Source organism: Triturus cristatus, chromosome 8 (assembly GCF_964204655.1).
Source record: "Triturus cristatus chromosome 8, aTriCri1.1, whole genome shotgun sequence".
NCBI classification, from domain to species: domain Eukaryota; kingdom Metazoa; phylum Chordata; class Amphibia; order Caudata; family Salamandridae; genus Triturus; species Triturus cristatus.
Window position 1 is genome coordinate 1,641,542,427 of NC_140591.1, and position 16,152 is coordinate 1,641,558,578.

Sequence of the window (16,152 nt, forward strand, 5' to 3'; positions counted from 1 at the left end):
TAAAGCTGTTCACACTGTTTAAGCCCCATTCACTGTCAAGATAAGATCTCTTCCCACGAAAAGGAAGACATGCTCCTAACACTATGCTGGAATGCTTGCTTTTTATTGCTTAGTTGTGTACAGCAGATGCTTTCGCCTTAGAACGGTTGTGGCATTTCCTATCATGCCTCAGTACCTTTCTTTGCACTTTGTAGGCATTATCGGATTGATTTTTTCAACTTAATCTATTTGGTCATTATGACCAAAGTCTAAATGTTGTAATAAACATTGCATGTTAAAAATAAAGTTAATATACAAGAACTGTTATATTTTATTATTAAACAGGCAATCACAAGTGCAGTTACCTTGCAGATAGCAGGGTCAAGATCTGAATGGTGCAGCAGGTGCAGTAGCACCGGACTGAAAAGAACTCCTCTAAACACATAATATTGCTATATTTGACTATTAAAGAGGCAGTACCAATTGAAGTTACCTTGCAGTTAAAAGGAACTTGATTTGAATGGTGCAGCCGCTGCAGCGGCACCATGGCCAAAAGCTATAGGGACCCCACTAAACCCAGATTATTGAACATTTAAAACTACACTGGCAGTCACAAGTGCAGTTACCTTGCAGAAAACAGGGTCATGATTTCAACAGTGCAGCAGGTGCAGTGGCACCAGTACCAAAAGTTCTAGACACCCCAATAAATGCCTACAATTGCTATAGTAGACTATTGAACAGGCAGTCACAAGTGCAGTTACCTCGCAAATAGCACAGTCATCATTTGAATGGTGCAGCAGGGGCAGTCGCACCAGGCCAAAAAGTTGTCAGAATTCCTCTAAACACCTAATATTACTATATTTTGCTACTACATAGACTGCCACAATTGCAGTTACCTTTCAGTTAAAAGGGATTTGATTTGAATGGTGCAGCAGGTGCAGTGGCACTGGGGCCAAAAGCTCTAGGGACCCCTCTAAACCCAGATCCTTGCTAAATTTTACTACTAAACAATAGTCACAAGGGCAGTTATCTAGCAGGCAATAGGGTCATAATTTGAATTGTGCATCGGTGCAGCAGCACCAGGACCAAAAGCTCCAGGTCCCCCTCCAAACACCTAATATAGATATTTGTTAGTACTAAACAGTCAGTTGCACATGCATTTACCTTGCAGGCAACAGGGTCCTGATTTGAATGGTGCAGCACATGCAGTGGACTGGGCCGAAACATTGTCAAAACTCCTCTAGACACCTAATATTGCAATGTTTTACTACTATACAGACAAACACAATTGCAGGTATCTTGCAGTTAAAATGGGCTTAACTTGAAGGTGTAGGTGCAGTGGCACCTGGGCCAAAAGCTCTAGGAACCCCACTAAGCGCAGAAAAATTGCAACATTTCTCTACTAAACAGGCAGTCACAAGTGCCGTTATCTAGCAGGCACTAGGGTCGTGATTTCAATGGTGCCGCAGGTGCAGGGCACTGGGGCCAAAAACTGTCAGAACTCCTCTAAACACATTATATTGCTATTACATCAATTAATTCTATTTCTCTTTTATTTCATGGTTCAAACGTTTGCTATTACCTACCTCCCCCCTTCCAGTAGTAACACCATAATATATTGCCTTTTTGTAAATAAACAAGTCATAACACTTTAACAGACTTTCTGTAACTTATGTTATGCAACTACCCAGTAAGCTATAACTTACAACAAAAACAGCTCCACATGGGCGAAACCTAGTGCATTTACCAATGCTTGCGTTTCTTGGCTGGGACCACCAAGGAAAGCCTGGCAGTCCCAAGCAGAACCACAGATAAAATCCTCCACAGTTTAGGTGAAAACTGTTTTTTAGATTTAGTTTTTTTAAATCTGTTGCTGTAGGGGTGCGTTGTACATGTCCCAGCAGAGCAAAGCGTCCGTGCCTTTAGAGGAGCTGCTGTGGCCCTGGTCTCACAGAGAGCTCCGCCTGGCACTCACAGATCTCCAGGGCACAAGTCGGGGGTACATGCAGGTACACGGTGTCCACCCACTCTTTTCACTGGGTGTACGCCGTCCCGTCTGCCAAGAAGTTGGGCCCCACAGAAATACCCTGAACGTGTGTCCCGGTGTAATTTTCTGATTCCGGGACACGTTCAGCAGCGCCTGCAAGTTGTCTGCTTTCAATTCCCACCAGCAATGTGCAGGCGGTGAGGGATTTTTCTTCACCCCCAGCTAGGTCGAAGCTAAGGGGCCATCAGACCTCCTTTTGTTTGAATATCCTGACCGGAGGAAGCCTGGAACCTCACACTTAAATGTAAATGCCAGCAGGGTAAACAAAGGCACACAGCTTGTAATCTCTTCTCAGGTACTTAACAGAGGCAGCTTTGGCCTTTGTTCAGCCCCTGTCTATAAGAGATGCCTGCACCGTAAGAATGTCAGGTGTGTTTGTCTGTCCCGGAAGTTACACAAATAACAATTTCAATAGCACTATTTTATTTCTTTTATGGCGCTGGGCAACCCACTGCAGTGTCAGAGCTCTTTATGAAACATACACATTATAAATTGACAATAAATCATGTGCATGAGTAAATCAATGTACAAGATGAGTTACATGAAACATTGGGGGTGACAAGGTGTAGGAGTCACATGCCCTTCATACCTCACTGTGGTCTTTTACAAGGATTACAATGTATGAACAGTAGGTAACAAAAGGATCTCTGTTTTAAAAGCAGAACCCCACTTTAATATCTACATAATATAAAAATCTGTCATCTGCATGTTATGTGACGTGCTTTGCAGGAGACACATTTACCTCCTCTATTACCAGGCGCGCAACACCCATTGGGCTCACCGGGCTTCAGTCCCCACCCCCCGTCATGTGTGTCAGCCCGGCTGAGACAGCCTCACGGGCTGGCGTCCGTCTAATTGCAGCCGGACCCGAGTACTTCACAGGTCTTTAAAAGACCATTTACTCGTTAATGAGGCTTTTGTTGCGTTTTCACCCCTTCTTACAGCCACTCTGCCTATGGCTGGGAGACTTACCCCCCCCCCTGAAATCTTTTTCAGCCCCCTCGAAATTTGGCTCTAGTTGCCCGCCTGTCTACTACTCTGATTCAAATCTGGGACTTCACAAAACACAGATCTCTCCAGCAAGTGCATTAACCATGAGTTATCACACCATTATTACTATTACTAATCAAATATTCTAAAATATAGACTTTGCAACCAATTAAGCATAACAGATCTTCTGCCATGCTTCACCTTGTCGCCAATTTCTTTGTGGTAGGGAATAAAAAAAATTAATGTATTAGTTGAGGCCCAGCTTTTGTGTCGGGATTGCGCTACTTTTTTGGCACAACCCCGACGCCAAATCTCATTTGTTAACTCTCATAATGCGCTGAAATGTACTCATGACACACCTGATAAACATATGTGAGGTCTTAATATCTGTCACTTCTTGTGATGTCACTGCCTGTGAGGTCACTTCTGGTGATGTCTTGTGCAATGTCGCGCGTCGTGACATCATGCGCTGTGATGGCGCGTGTCATGATTTCACTTGCACCTGGTTAGTCCCCCCATTTCTTTTCTAGGACTTGTGCCCTGCAGATCTCTCATTATGGGGGGGCTGAAGCCCCCCCAGCAGGGGTGCACATCCTCCCACTGCCCTGGACAGAGAGGCCAGAGGAGCTGCTGTGGCCCTGGTCTCACAGAGAGCCCCCCTCTGGCACGCGCAGATCTCTCATTATGGGGGGGCTGAAGCACCCCCAGCAGGGGTGCACATCCTCCCCCTGCCCTGGACAGAGGCCAGAGGAGCTCTCTGTGCACCTGTGCATGGATGAATGGAAGCAACATGCAACCAGGTCAGGGAGTGCACTGGAGAGCGTCAGACTACAGTGACCCCACTACTCTTTAATGATGAGTGGTAGACATCTGGGTGCAGTGAAAGACAGCTAACGCATAATGGCATTCAAAGCAGTTCCCAGCAATAAACTTTCCATGACCCTGAGAGGAGCACAGACAGCCCTTCTGTCCTGATACCTTCTCTAAACATAATTTGCCCCTCCCCCCCCCCCCCCACACCCCCACACTCACCCTCGCCCCCTCCACACCTGTCAGATCTGGGACCAAATTTGTCCCAATTGTGTGGGCGTGCACTGGCAGCGGCTCAAAGGCGAAACCCCGCTTTGTGTTGTGTCTGGGTAAATGATTCACAGAGCCGTCTCTCTATTAATGCCTCCACGGATGTCACCTGTGCAGAGCAGTGACAGCCACTGACCAGTGAGCCAACACTCTCTGATCTCACCCGTGCAGCCCTCTGCTCGCCTGTCACTTGTGCAGAGCTGTGCCGCCGGCTCCTGTGACCGATCAACCTATCAGAGCAGCGCCGCCGGCTCCTGTGACCGATCAACCTATCAGAGCAGCGCCTCCTGTGACCGATCAACCTATCCGAGCAGCGCCGCCGGCTCCTGTGAAGGAACTGCTCCCTATCAGAGCTGTGAGAACCGAGAGCTCTTCAGAGACGGCTCCTGCTTCACGTCTCCCATCCCAGGTGACACCCTCCCCTGCTCTCTCTGTTCCGCTTTCTCGGGGTGGCTCTCTCAGGGGCACATAGATGTTCTAAGGCATGGGCTAAGTGGGCCTCTCAGAGCCCCCTGATAGGGCCCCATCTGTTCTTCAGAGAGTCTTGCTCTGATAACCTTTAAGTCTTAAATGGATTGTTTTAAATATCGTTTTCCTTCAACTTATTTTTAATATGGGTGATGTGTGAGGCTTTTACAGACATTTTGCAGAGAAAGTGTTTGTGTTTCATGCAACATCCATAAAAAGTTTCTTTAAGATCAGAACAGGACCTCAGACATGAGACCTGGGAGGGTGTCGCAGAGATTACTTGCAGTAATATTAGTGAGCTGCTGTTGTGTTAAAATATTGAAAATACAAACCACTGTCCACGAATATTAGATGTAAACACATGTAGGATTTGGATGAGGGTGCCGGTGCACGGCCACTGACCTGGCCAAAGAGGGCATAAGAGCTGAACTGGACCATACATTCAAAGCTGTTCCAAATAGGCCCCCCAAAATACGTTTGGCCCCGGGCCCCCAAAGTCCTGAAGATGGCACTGTTGGACGCTGTCTCTTTAATCTGCTCTCTCCCAGGTGGTGCACTCTTTTTAGGTCTCGCCTGACCCAGCGCATGCGCTGGTCTGGCGAGACATTTTGAGGGCTCCAAAAAGTGCTACCAGGCCAGCATAGAGCTACAGTGCATGTGCGCGGGCGTGCGCGTCGCGCTTTACCGCGATTACTTTCACTTTTGCGGCCGCTTTGATATTCTACGTGAGGCTTCACTAGTTTGCAGCAGTTAAAACAAAAATTGGCATAGCCAATAGGTCTCGCTTTTGGGACCTTATACGTGTTTAGTTATGCAACTATTGCATGGCTAAACACTTATAAGGTCCCAAAGGCGTGACCTATTGGCTATGCCAATGCTTGTTATATGAGCCCTACAGCTGGCACCATTGTATTATCCCATGGCTCTGAAAGTTGAAAAGCGCCGCTCCCTCGGGCAGATTTACAAGCCCCTTGCGCCACCCGTACGTCACTTTTCCCATGTTAAAAATGACGCAAAAGTGGCGCAATGGGCTTGTAAATAAGCCCCTTTGTTCACATCCCTAGGCGCTAGGTATCGTGGGCTTGCGTGGCTGGGCACCACCTATAAGCCATGATACGTGTCCAAGAGTTGGGCCAGGACCTTCCACTTTGTTTACAGACCCCTGTGCTGCAGCCCCCTCCATCCTTCAGAGAGACAGGGGTGAAAGAGCCTCAGCATTTCTAACGGGGCTGGGGCGGGTGTTAGACACATGCAAAGTGCACTTCAAAGCCATTGCATTCCTCACGCCTTCAGCACTGAGCACTTAAGGCAGAAGAACACTGCATCCCTCCCGCCTTCACCACCAAGCACTTAAGGCAGAAGAACATTGCATCCCTCACACCTTCAGCACCAAGCACTTAAGGCAGAAGAACATTGCATCCCTCACGCCTTCAGCACCGAGCACTTAAGGCAGAAGAACATTGCATCCCTCACTCCTTTAGCACTGAGCACTTAAGGCAGAAGAACATTGCATCCCTCACACCTTCAGCACCGAGCACTTAAGGCAGAAGAACATTGCATCCCTCACACCTTCAGCACTGAGCACTTATGGCAGAAGAACACTGCATCCCTCACGCCTTCAGCACCAAGCACTTAAGGCAGAAGAGCATTGCATCCCTCGCGCCTTTAGCACTGAGCACTTAAGGCAGAAGAACATTGCATCCCTCACTCCTTCAGCACTGAGCACTTAAGGCAGAGGAACATTGCATCCCTCACGCCTTCAGCACTGAGCACTTAAGGCAAAAGAGCATTGCATCCCTCACGCCTTCAGCACCGAGCACTTAAGGCAGAAGAACATTGCATCCCTCACACCTTCAGCACCGAGCACTTAAGGCAGAAGAACATTGCATCCCTCACACCTTCAGCACCGAGCACTTAAGGCAGAAGAACATTGCATCCCTCACGCCTTCAGCACCAAGCACTGAAGGCAGAAGAACATTGCATCCCTCACACCTTCAGCACCGAGCACTTAAGGCAGAAGAACATTGCATCCCTCACGCCTTCAGCACTGAGCACTAAAGGCAAAAGAGCATTGCATCCCTCACGCCTTCAGCACCAAGCACTTAAGGCAGAAGAACATTGCATCCCTCACGACTTCAGCACCGAGCACTTAAGGCAGAAGAACATTGCATCCCTCACGCCTTCAGCACTGAGCACTAAAGGCAAAAGAGCATTGCATCCCTCACGCCTTCAGCACCAAGCACTTAAGGCAGAAGAACATTGCATCCCTCACGCCTTCAGCACTGAGCACTTAAGGCAGAAGAGCATTGCATCCCTCACGCCTTCAGCACCGAGCACTTAAGGCAGAAGAACATTGCATCCCTCACGCCTTCAGCACTGAGCACTAAAGGCAAAAGAGCATTGCATCCCTCACGCCTTCAGCACCAAGCACTTAAGGCAGAAGAACATTGCATCCCTCACGCCTTCAGCACCGAGCACTTAAGGCAGAAGAGCATTGCATTCCTCACGCCTTCAGCACCGAGCACTTAAGGCAGAAGAACATTGCATCCCTCATGCCTTCAGCACCGAGCACTTAAGGCAGAAGAACATTGCATCCCTCACGCCTTCAGCACCAAGCACTTAAGGCAGTAGAGCATTGCATCCCTCAGGCCTTCAGCACCAAGCACTTAAGGCAGAAGAACATTGCATCCCTCACGCCTTCAGCACCAAGCACTTAAGGCAGTAGAGCATTGCTTCCCTCACACCTTCAGCACCGAGCACTTAAGGCAGAAGAACATTGCATCCCTCACACCTTCAGCACCGAGCACTTAAGGCAGAAGAATATTGCATCCCTCACACCTTCAGCACCAAGCACTTAAGGCAGAAGAACATTGCATCCCTCACACCTTCAGCACCAAGCACTTAAGGCAGAAGAACATTGCATCCCTCACGCCTTCAGCACCAAGCACTTGAGGCAGAAGAGCATTGCATCCCTCACGCCTTCAGCACCGAGCACTTAAGGCAGAAGAACATTGCATCCCTCACGCCTTCAGCACCGAGCACTTAAGGCAGAAGAACATTGCATCCCTCACACCTTCAGCACCGAGCACTTAAGGCAGAAGAACATTGCATCCCTCACGCCTTCAGCACCGAGCACTTAAGGCAGAAGAACATTGCATCCCTCACGCCTTCAGCACGGAGCACTTCAGGCAGAAGAACATTGCATCCCTCACACCTTCAGCTCTGAGCACTTACGGCAGAAGAGCATTCCATCCCTCACGCCTTCAGCACTGAACACTTAAGGCAGAAGAACATTGCATCCCTCACGCCTTCAGCACCGAGCACTTAAGGCAGAAGAACATTGCATCCCTCACACCTTCAGCACCGAGCACTTAAGTCAGAAGAACATTGCATCCCTCACGCCTTCAGCACCGAGCACTTAGGGCAGAAGAACATTGCATCCCTCACGCCTTTAGCACTGAGTACTTAAGGCAGAAGAACATTTACTTTACTTGTTGAAAAACTGCCCTTTACAAATGCACCAAGCAAAGGCGCCCCTTGTTTTAAAATGTCCTATGGGCAACACCTCAATACATGGAAACATGCATGTGATTTACCTCAGTAAACCACTGAAATGTTCTTTTCGCATTTCCATTTGACAGAATATCTTGTTAATTTTTTTAAGTCTCCTTTGTGGTTTGTGGCCTGAGAGGTGCTGCTGTCCTCAATCAATCAGTCAATCAGGTTTCTTGTAAAGTGCGACTACTCACTCTAGGGTCTCAAGGCACTGAGTGTGCGGGGCGGATCTGCAGTTCAGTTGAAGAGCTAGGTCTTAAGGTCCTTCCCGACTTGAGGCAGCAACGGTGATTCCCTAAGATGTAGAGAGTGAGTTCCAGGTCTTCGCAGCAAGGTAGGAGAAGGATCTTCCTCGGCCATGGTCTTGCAGATCAGTGGGTGTTAGAAATGGGACTTCTGGTTGGTTAGGGTATGCGCCTAAGCCAGGCAGAAACCACCCCTATAGTCAGGGCAAGGGAGTTAAACACCAAAGATAACCCCTGCTCATCCCCTTGGTAGCTTGGCAAGAGCAGTTAGGCTTATCCCAGAGGCAATGTGTAAAGCGTTTGAACAACACACTCACACAGCAGCGACACACTAGGCACACCACAAAAGAAACTCCACTCAAGGTTATATCAAAAATAGCCTTTGTAATAATCATAAAACACATTAGAATGCAATCACATATATACACTGCCACCTGGCACTATGTATTACTTTACAGGGGATTATATACATGGCAGGGCCAATCAGGCCACTGTAAGAGCCCTTAAAACATACAAGTAGGGAAAACAACCAGTAACTACTGGTAAAGGTTCTCTTAGCACCCCACATTAGGCAAAAACATATTAGGCATAAATCATGCGGCATGAGGCATAAACATCATAGCACTTCCTAATGTAGCAAGTTATGCCTAACATAATCAGCCGCAGTGTACCATAATAAACACTGCATATAAGGGTACTAAGCATAACACATTATGCCTAAACCTCACCATCAGCGGTGCACATCCTAACGTCACCTAGGACAGCCTATAAGGCAAAACATGATCAGCATAACACATTATGTATCACATCAGCAGCTGTGCACCACAGCAACACCTGCCACTGGGTTCCTGTCCCCAAGCCGGTGTTCCCAAGCGGGGCCCTGTCCTGGACTCGCTCCATAATGCCCTTGTCCAAAAGTCAGGGCTATCCTCACCGCATGTCCCTTCATACGGGGCCTCCACTAGCCCCCTTTCTGTGGATGTGATAGAACCATGGACCCCACAGACCCGAAAAACAATGGATCGAGGGGGCAAGGGTGCAATTCACCCTTAGCTTTCCTTCAGGTAAAAGAAATGCCCCCGTTGTTGCAGCTGCCCTAATCCGGCAGTGCAGCTGTGAAATTAGCCATTAGCACTACTGCAGCTTCACCAAAACAAAGAGGGAGAGCGCTCCCTTCCTGCAGCTCTCCCCTCCTACTTCTCGTGGGCCTTCTCTCTGCTGCCCGATGGGCTTCGGACAACATGCGGGGCTCCCCCTTCTCTCATGGGAGCCCCGTCCAGTCAGGCGTCGCCTTGCCTGACTTCCGGTTCATCTTGGCAGCTGCTTCTCGCCACAGGGCAGCACAAGTCCACTTCTCGGGGTCCTGGGAACACACTGCGAAGCACCCATCACAAGCAGCACTGAGCAAGGAGGGGGGCGCCAACACGCACACCTGCTGCTCCCCCTTCTCCAGTCCTTCAATAGAGAAAAAGCGCTTCTCCTGCGCTGAGCCCCAGAGTCACAAGAGGGAAAGCTGGGCACAGGAACAGCAGGCAGGCCACCACGCAGGAACCCTAAACAGAGGGGCAGTCCCTCCAGCCCCTACCCAGCAGGTAACAGCCTGGTTCCAGGCAGCGGTTCCTCCTAGCAGTCCAGTAGCCTACTGGCTACCAGTTCCAAGTCAGCACACAGCACCAAACATGGGGTCACAGCCCCAATGCTTATACCAGTGCAAGTCTTTGTCCTATCCACCTGGCACAGGCCTAAGCCCGGTCACAACCAGTTCTGGGGGGCACTCCAACATTTCTATACAGTGCTCAAACACCCTCACTGTTAGGTCAGGCTCTGGCCCCAGACACACCACAGGGGGTCAGAGCCAACATTGTACAAGGCCGGGTCAGGGGCTACTCCTCCCACTACTCCAAATGCAGATCTGCCTCTTCAGCCTAGTGCTGACTCACCCACCCCCCTGGAGCCACGGCACCTCCCCAACCCCTGTCACTCCAGAGCCAGACATGCAATACATATCAGGCAGGCACAAAGACACATAGCACACATAAATGTCAACTTCTAAAACTGTAATTTCTAAAATAGTGATAATAAATCCGCACACTCAATTTACGCAGCATTTATTACCACTATTTTAAACATACCAAACTTGATCATGCTACTCCTCTCAGATCAGGCATTGCCACTGAACCACTTATCAGGGAATCCCCAATGCATCCCTACGAGAGGGCAGTCTCACAGTAGTGAGAAACCAAAATGGCTGTTACTACCAGGACAAGCCACACAATTAAGGCACATGTCCTACCTTTTACCTACAATGCACACTGCCCATAGGGATAGCTAGGGCCTACCTTAGGGGTGACTGATATGTAGTAAAAGGGGAGTCACAGAAGAGGCACCCATTTTATGTGCCACGTCACAGCAGCAGTAAATTGCAAGTCCAGGCCCGGCAATGGCAGAGGCCCGAGACTGGTTTGAAATGCTACTTTGGTAGATGGCGCTGCAAGCCCACCAGTAGCATTTAATTTACTTGCCCCCGGTATAAGATACCACTTTACTGGGGACTGATAGGTAAATTAAATAACAAGTGTAGACCACTCTTACCACGTTTACCATAGAGAGCACATGCACTTTACACTGGACAGCAGTGATAAAGTGCCCAGAGTCCTAAAACCACCAACACCAGGTCAGAACAAATACTAGGAGGAAGGCAAAAAGTTCAGGGATGACCCTGCAAAAAGGGCCAAGTCCAACAGTGGGTTTGTGGCCAGGGCCAGTTGGGTGGAGCGGAGATGTCTGGTGGCTAAGTAGGAGAGGCGGTGGTTGAGGTATGCAGGTCCGGCATTGTGGAGAGATGTGTAGGCATGCGTGAGGAGTTCGAAGGTAATTCTTTTGTTGATCGGGAGCCAGTAAAGGTCTTGCAGGTAACCAGTGATGAGGTTGTGGCGGTGGAGTTCAGGACAGCCGTGGCCACTGCAGGTAAGAGCAGTGGGGCTGGCTGGGGGTGGTTTTGAGAGACGCCAACAAGGGAAAATTGATTCTTTGTTTACTTTTCCCTCATGGTCGTCTCTTGAAACCTCCACCCCCCCAAGCTGGCCCCACTGCCAATCTGCTCATACCTGCAGCAGCCGCACCTGGTTCAGTTTGAGTCTGGTTGAGATGTTCTGGATGTTCTGCAGTTTCTATAGGGGTTTTTGGGTGATGACTGCATAGAGTGTGTTGACATCGTCAAGCCTGCTGCTGACGAGCTCATGGGTGACCATTTACTAGACTTGGTGGGGATCCACTTGAAGATCTTCCAAAACAGGTGGGGATCCACTTGAAGATCTTCCAAAACAGGTGGAGTATGTGGAACCAGGAGGACGATACGGTGTTTATTTGGTGGGTCATTGAGACCGAGGAGTCCAGGATGATGCAGAGGTTTCATTTGTGGCCCTTGGGTGTGGGGGAGGAGGAGGTCCGAGTCCTGTAGGCCACCAGGAGTCATCCCAGTTGGAGGGGGTGGAGCCCAGGATGAGGAGTTCAGTCTTGTCTGAGATGAGCTAGAGACAGCTGTCCTTCATCCAGGTGGTGACTGATTTCATCCCATTGTGGAATTTGCTATTTGTGGCTCTGGGTTAGTCTGTGAGGGAACGAATCAGCAGGGTTTTGTCAGTGTAGGAGACTATGTTGAGTCCGTGGCATCTGACGATGGCCGCAAGCGTGACGGGGTTGCTCTCCTGTGTGCTTTCTAGGTCTGTGTGGTTTTAGGCCTGAGATAGGTCTCAGATGTGCTGTTCTTCTGTGTGTTTCTAGGTCTAAGATAGGTCAGAGAGGTGCTGTTCCTCTGTGTGGTTTCTAGATCTGAGAGATGTTGATCTCCTGTGTAGTTTCTAGGTCTGAGATGTGCTGCTCTCCTGTGTGGTTTCTAGGTCTGAGATAGGTCTGAGATGGGCTGTTCTCCTGTAAGGTTTCTAGCAGTGGCAGCTCATCTGCTAAGGTGGAGGAGCGTCACCCCACTGCTATTGCAACAGTGAATAAAAGAAAAATACAATGATAATAACAAGACGTTATTATCATTTTCTTTTTCTTCCATTAGTCAGGGTGGACCTTGCTCCCTGACACCAGAGCAGGGAAGGAGAAGTTTGCACTCCTCTAAGTGCACATGACAGTTTCGCCAGTCCTCTAGGGCCGCCCAAACTGTCATGCACACTTGGCATGTTCTCTATCGGGCTGTATTGCACAGCCCCGTGGAGAACATGCCCAGCCTCCGCAGACACTGCCTGAGCATTCATACAGGATGCTCTGGTCAATCTGGTTCTGCAGTGTTGTGATTGGTTGGGAGAGCCCGGAATCCTGACTGCTTCCGGTGCTTCCACCTGAGGAAGAGAGGTGTGCAGCGGGGAAGGTGATCCCCCCCACCCGTCCTACCACCCCTGTTTTGAGCGAGCCGCCACTGTCCTGTGTGGTTTCTAGGTCTGAGAGGTACTGCTTTCCTATGTGGTTTCTGCTTCTAAGATAGATCTGAGAGGTGCTGCTCTCATGTATGGTTTCTAGGTCTCAGAGGTACTGTTCTCCTGTGTGGTTTTAGGTCTGAGAGGTGATGCTCTTATGTGTAGTTTTTTTGTTTTAGATAGGTCTGAGTGGTGTTGCTCTCCTGTGTGCTCTCCTGTATTGTTTCTAGGTCTGATAGGTACTGCTCTCCTGTGTGATTTATAGGCCTGAGATGTGCTGCTCTACTGTGTGGTCCCTACGTCTGAGATAGGTCTGAGAGGTGCTGCTCTCCTGTGTGGTTTTTAGGTCTGAGAGGTACTTTTCTCATGTGTGGTTTTTAGGACTAAGTGGTGCTGCTCTCATGCATGTTTTTTATGTCAGAGGTACTGCTCTCCTGTGTGTTGTTTAGGTTTGAGAAGTGCTGCTGTCCTGGGTGGTTTCTAGGTCTGAGATAGGTCTGAGGTGTGCTGCGCTCCTGTGTGGTTCCTAGGTCTGAGAGATGCTGGTCTCCTGTCTCCTTTCTAGGTCTGAGAGAGGCTGATCTCCTGTGTGGTTGCTAGGTCTGAGAGGTGCTACTCTTCTGTGTAGGTTTTCTTTCTTAGATAGGTCTGAGAGGTGCGGCACTCCTGAATTGGTTCTGGGTCTGGGAGGTGCTGCTCTCGTGTGTGGTTTCTGGGTCTGTGATAGGTTAAAGAGGTGCTGTTCCCTGGTGTGGTTTCTAGGTCAGCGATAGGTCTGAGAGGTGCAGCTCTCCTGTGGGGTTTCTATTTCTAAGATTGGTCTTTGGGGTGCTGCTCTCTGTTGTGGTTTCTAGGTCTGAGAGGCTGCTCGCATGAGTAGTTTCTAGGTCTAAGATAGGTCTGAGAGGTGCTGTTCCCCTCGTCTGATTTCTTGGTCTGAGAGGTGCTGCTCTCCAGTGTAGTTTCTAGGTCTGAGAGGTGCTGTCCTCCTGTGTGGTCTTTAGGTCCGAGAGGTGCTGCTCTTCTGTCTGGTTTTCAGGCCTGAGATATTGGAGGTGCTGCTCTCCAGTGTGGTTTCTAGGTCTGAGAGGTAGTGCTCTCCTGTGTAGTTTTTAGGTCTGAGAGGAGCTGCTGTCCTGTGTGGTTTCTCGGTCTGAGAGATGCTTGTCTCCTGTGTGGTTTCTAGGTCTAAGGTAGGCCTGAGAGAGGCTACTCATGTTTAGTTTTTAGTTCCGAGAGGTACTGCTCTCCTATGTGGTTTCTAGGTCTGAGATGTGCTGCTGTCCTGTGTAGTTTCTAGGTCTGAGATATGCTGCTCTCCAGTGTCATTTCTAGGTATAAGATAGGTCTGAGACGTGATGTTCCTCCGTGTGATTTCTTGGTCTGAGAGTTGCTGCTTTCCTGTGTGGTTTCTAGATCTGAGATAATCTTCTCTCCTGTGTGGTTTTCATGTCTGAGAGGTGCTGCTCTACGGTTTGGTTTTCAGATCTGGTAGCTACTGCTATCCAGTGTTTTTTATAGGTCTGAGATAGGTCTGAGATATGCTGCTCTCCTGTGTGGCTTCTAGGTCTGAGAGGTGCTGCTCTCCTGTGTGGTTTCTAGGTCTGAGAGGTGCTGCTCTCCTGTGTCGTTTCTAGGTCTGAGAGTTACTGTACTCCTGTGTGGTTTTTAGAACTGAGAGGTGCTGCTCATGAGACATATACATCTTGAGAGCGTTACAGAAAGGGGTCAATCGAGTTTTCGTATAATCTGCTGTCAATGGTGTTTCGACCTCTAAAATTAGTAAGGTCATCATCAGGATAGTAGGTGTTAGTTGAGCACTGGGTAGGAACAGAGGCTCTAGGACTTGGTAAAAAAGGCTGACCCATAAAGTGTTTAAATAGTGAATATTGGAGATAATCAATCAAAGTATCTGAAAACATTTTCACTGGGCATACGGGCCAGAAATCAAAATGGGCCATGGTACCAACACATGAAGAAATCAATGAAACCTATCATGCAGTGTAAGAAAAACACTGGAGGGTTCAACCCACTTGGGAAGAACACAAGTAGAATCAAGTGGCGCTATCAGGAGGATAGGTAATGAGGCATGAACAGAGTGAATAAGTGAGTGATGGATCCAACAGAGTGGAAGGAACGCACACCTGTAAGTAGCATTGAATCACAAGCAATGTAGCCTGAGCAAAACACAGCTGTTTTGAAGGGGCATAAACAGACTCAGTGTATCGGTGTAGAGACTGGAAGAAAGCTCAACACTGATTCAGTCATTCATTTCATGTTTATTGAAGTCCTGGATGCTGTCTTTTTGGTAATAGCCAGTGGGTCCCAGGATAAATTGTGCTCACATTTAAGTCCCAGAGAGGTCTAGGCTTGAACCTCCATTAATCACTGAACATTAAACAACAGCTGCCTCTGTCCAACTTAGGGGCAGTCTCTTTTCATTGGCATAAACTGTTGGCCCATCCAGCACCATCTGGGGTCCAGCCTATGTATGTTCAGTGAGCAGAAGATTATGATCATGTACTCACTGAGGAAGCTCTTTATTATCATGTTTTATTACTCCTATTAATTTAGCTGATGAGGTACTCCAGTGTAATAAGTATCTCTTTATGATGCTCTACAGTCACACCTTAGTTCTGTCTCACTGAGGATGCACTCCCGTATCATGACTCTTTCTGTCTCACTGAGGAAGCTCGCCTATATCGTGACTTCTTCTTTCTCACTGTGGAAGCTCTCCTGTATCATTACTTCTTCTGTCTCATGAGGATGCTCTACAGTATCATGACTCTATATGCCTCACTGAGGATGCTGCAATGTATAATGACTTTTTCCATCTCTCTGAGGATGCTCTCCTCTATCATGACTTTTTCTATTTCACTGAGGATGCTCTCCTGTATTATGTCTTATTGAGTCTCAAATAAGATGCTCCTGTGTATAATGGCTTTTTCTATCTCACGGAGGATGCTCTCCTGTATCATGACTTTTTCTGTCACACTGAGGATGCTCTTCTGTATCATGACTTCTTGTGTTTCACTGAGGATGCTCTCCTGCATCATGACTTCTTGTCTCACTGAGGATGCTTTCCTGTATCGTGAGGTTTTGCCGTCTCACTGAGGATGCTCGCCTGTATCATAACTTCTTCTGTCTCACTGAGGATGCTCGCCTGTATCATAACTTCTTCTGTCTCACTGAGGATGCTCTTCTCAATCATGAGTTTTTTTGTCTCATTGAGGATGCTCTTCTGTATCCTGACTTCTTCTCTCACTGAGGATGCTCTCCTGTATCATGACTTCTTCTGTCTCACTGAGGATGCTCTTCTATATCGTGACTTCTTCTATCTCACTGAAAATGCTCTCCAGTATCATGA

The 16,152-nt window shown here is 48.5% G+C and overlaps 1 protein-coding gene across 1 annotated transcript in view; it reads left to right on the forward strand.

The window, feature by feature from the left end:
* The first annotated feature begins 4,207 nt into the window (after positions 1 to 4,207).
* LOC146808477 (transient receptor potential cation channel subfamily M member 2-like) overlaps positions 4,208 to 16,152 on the forward strand; it is a 1,642,641-nt gene continuing 1,630,696 nt past the window's right edge. The window contains exon 1 of the mRNA XM_085623575.1: positions 4,208 to 4,505. The gene's annotated coding sequence lies outside the window, so the exon portion shown is untranslated. The remainder of the gene's footprint in view (positions 4,506 to 16,152) is intronic.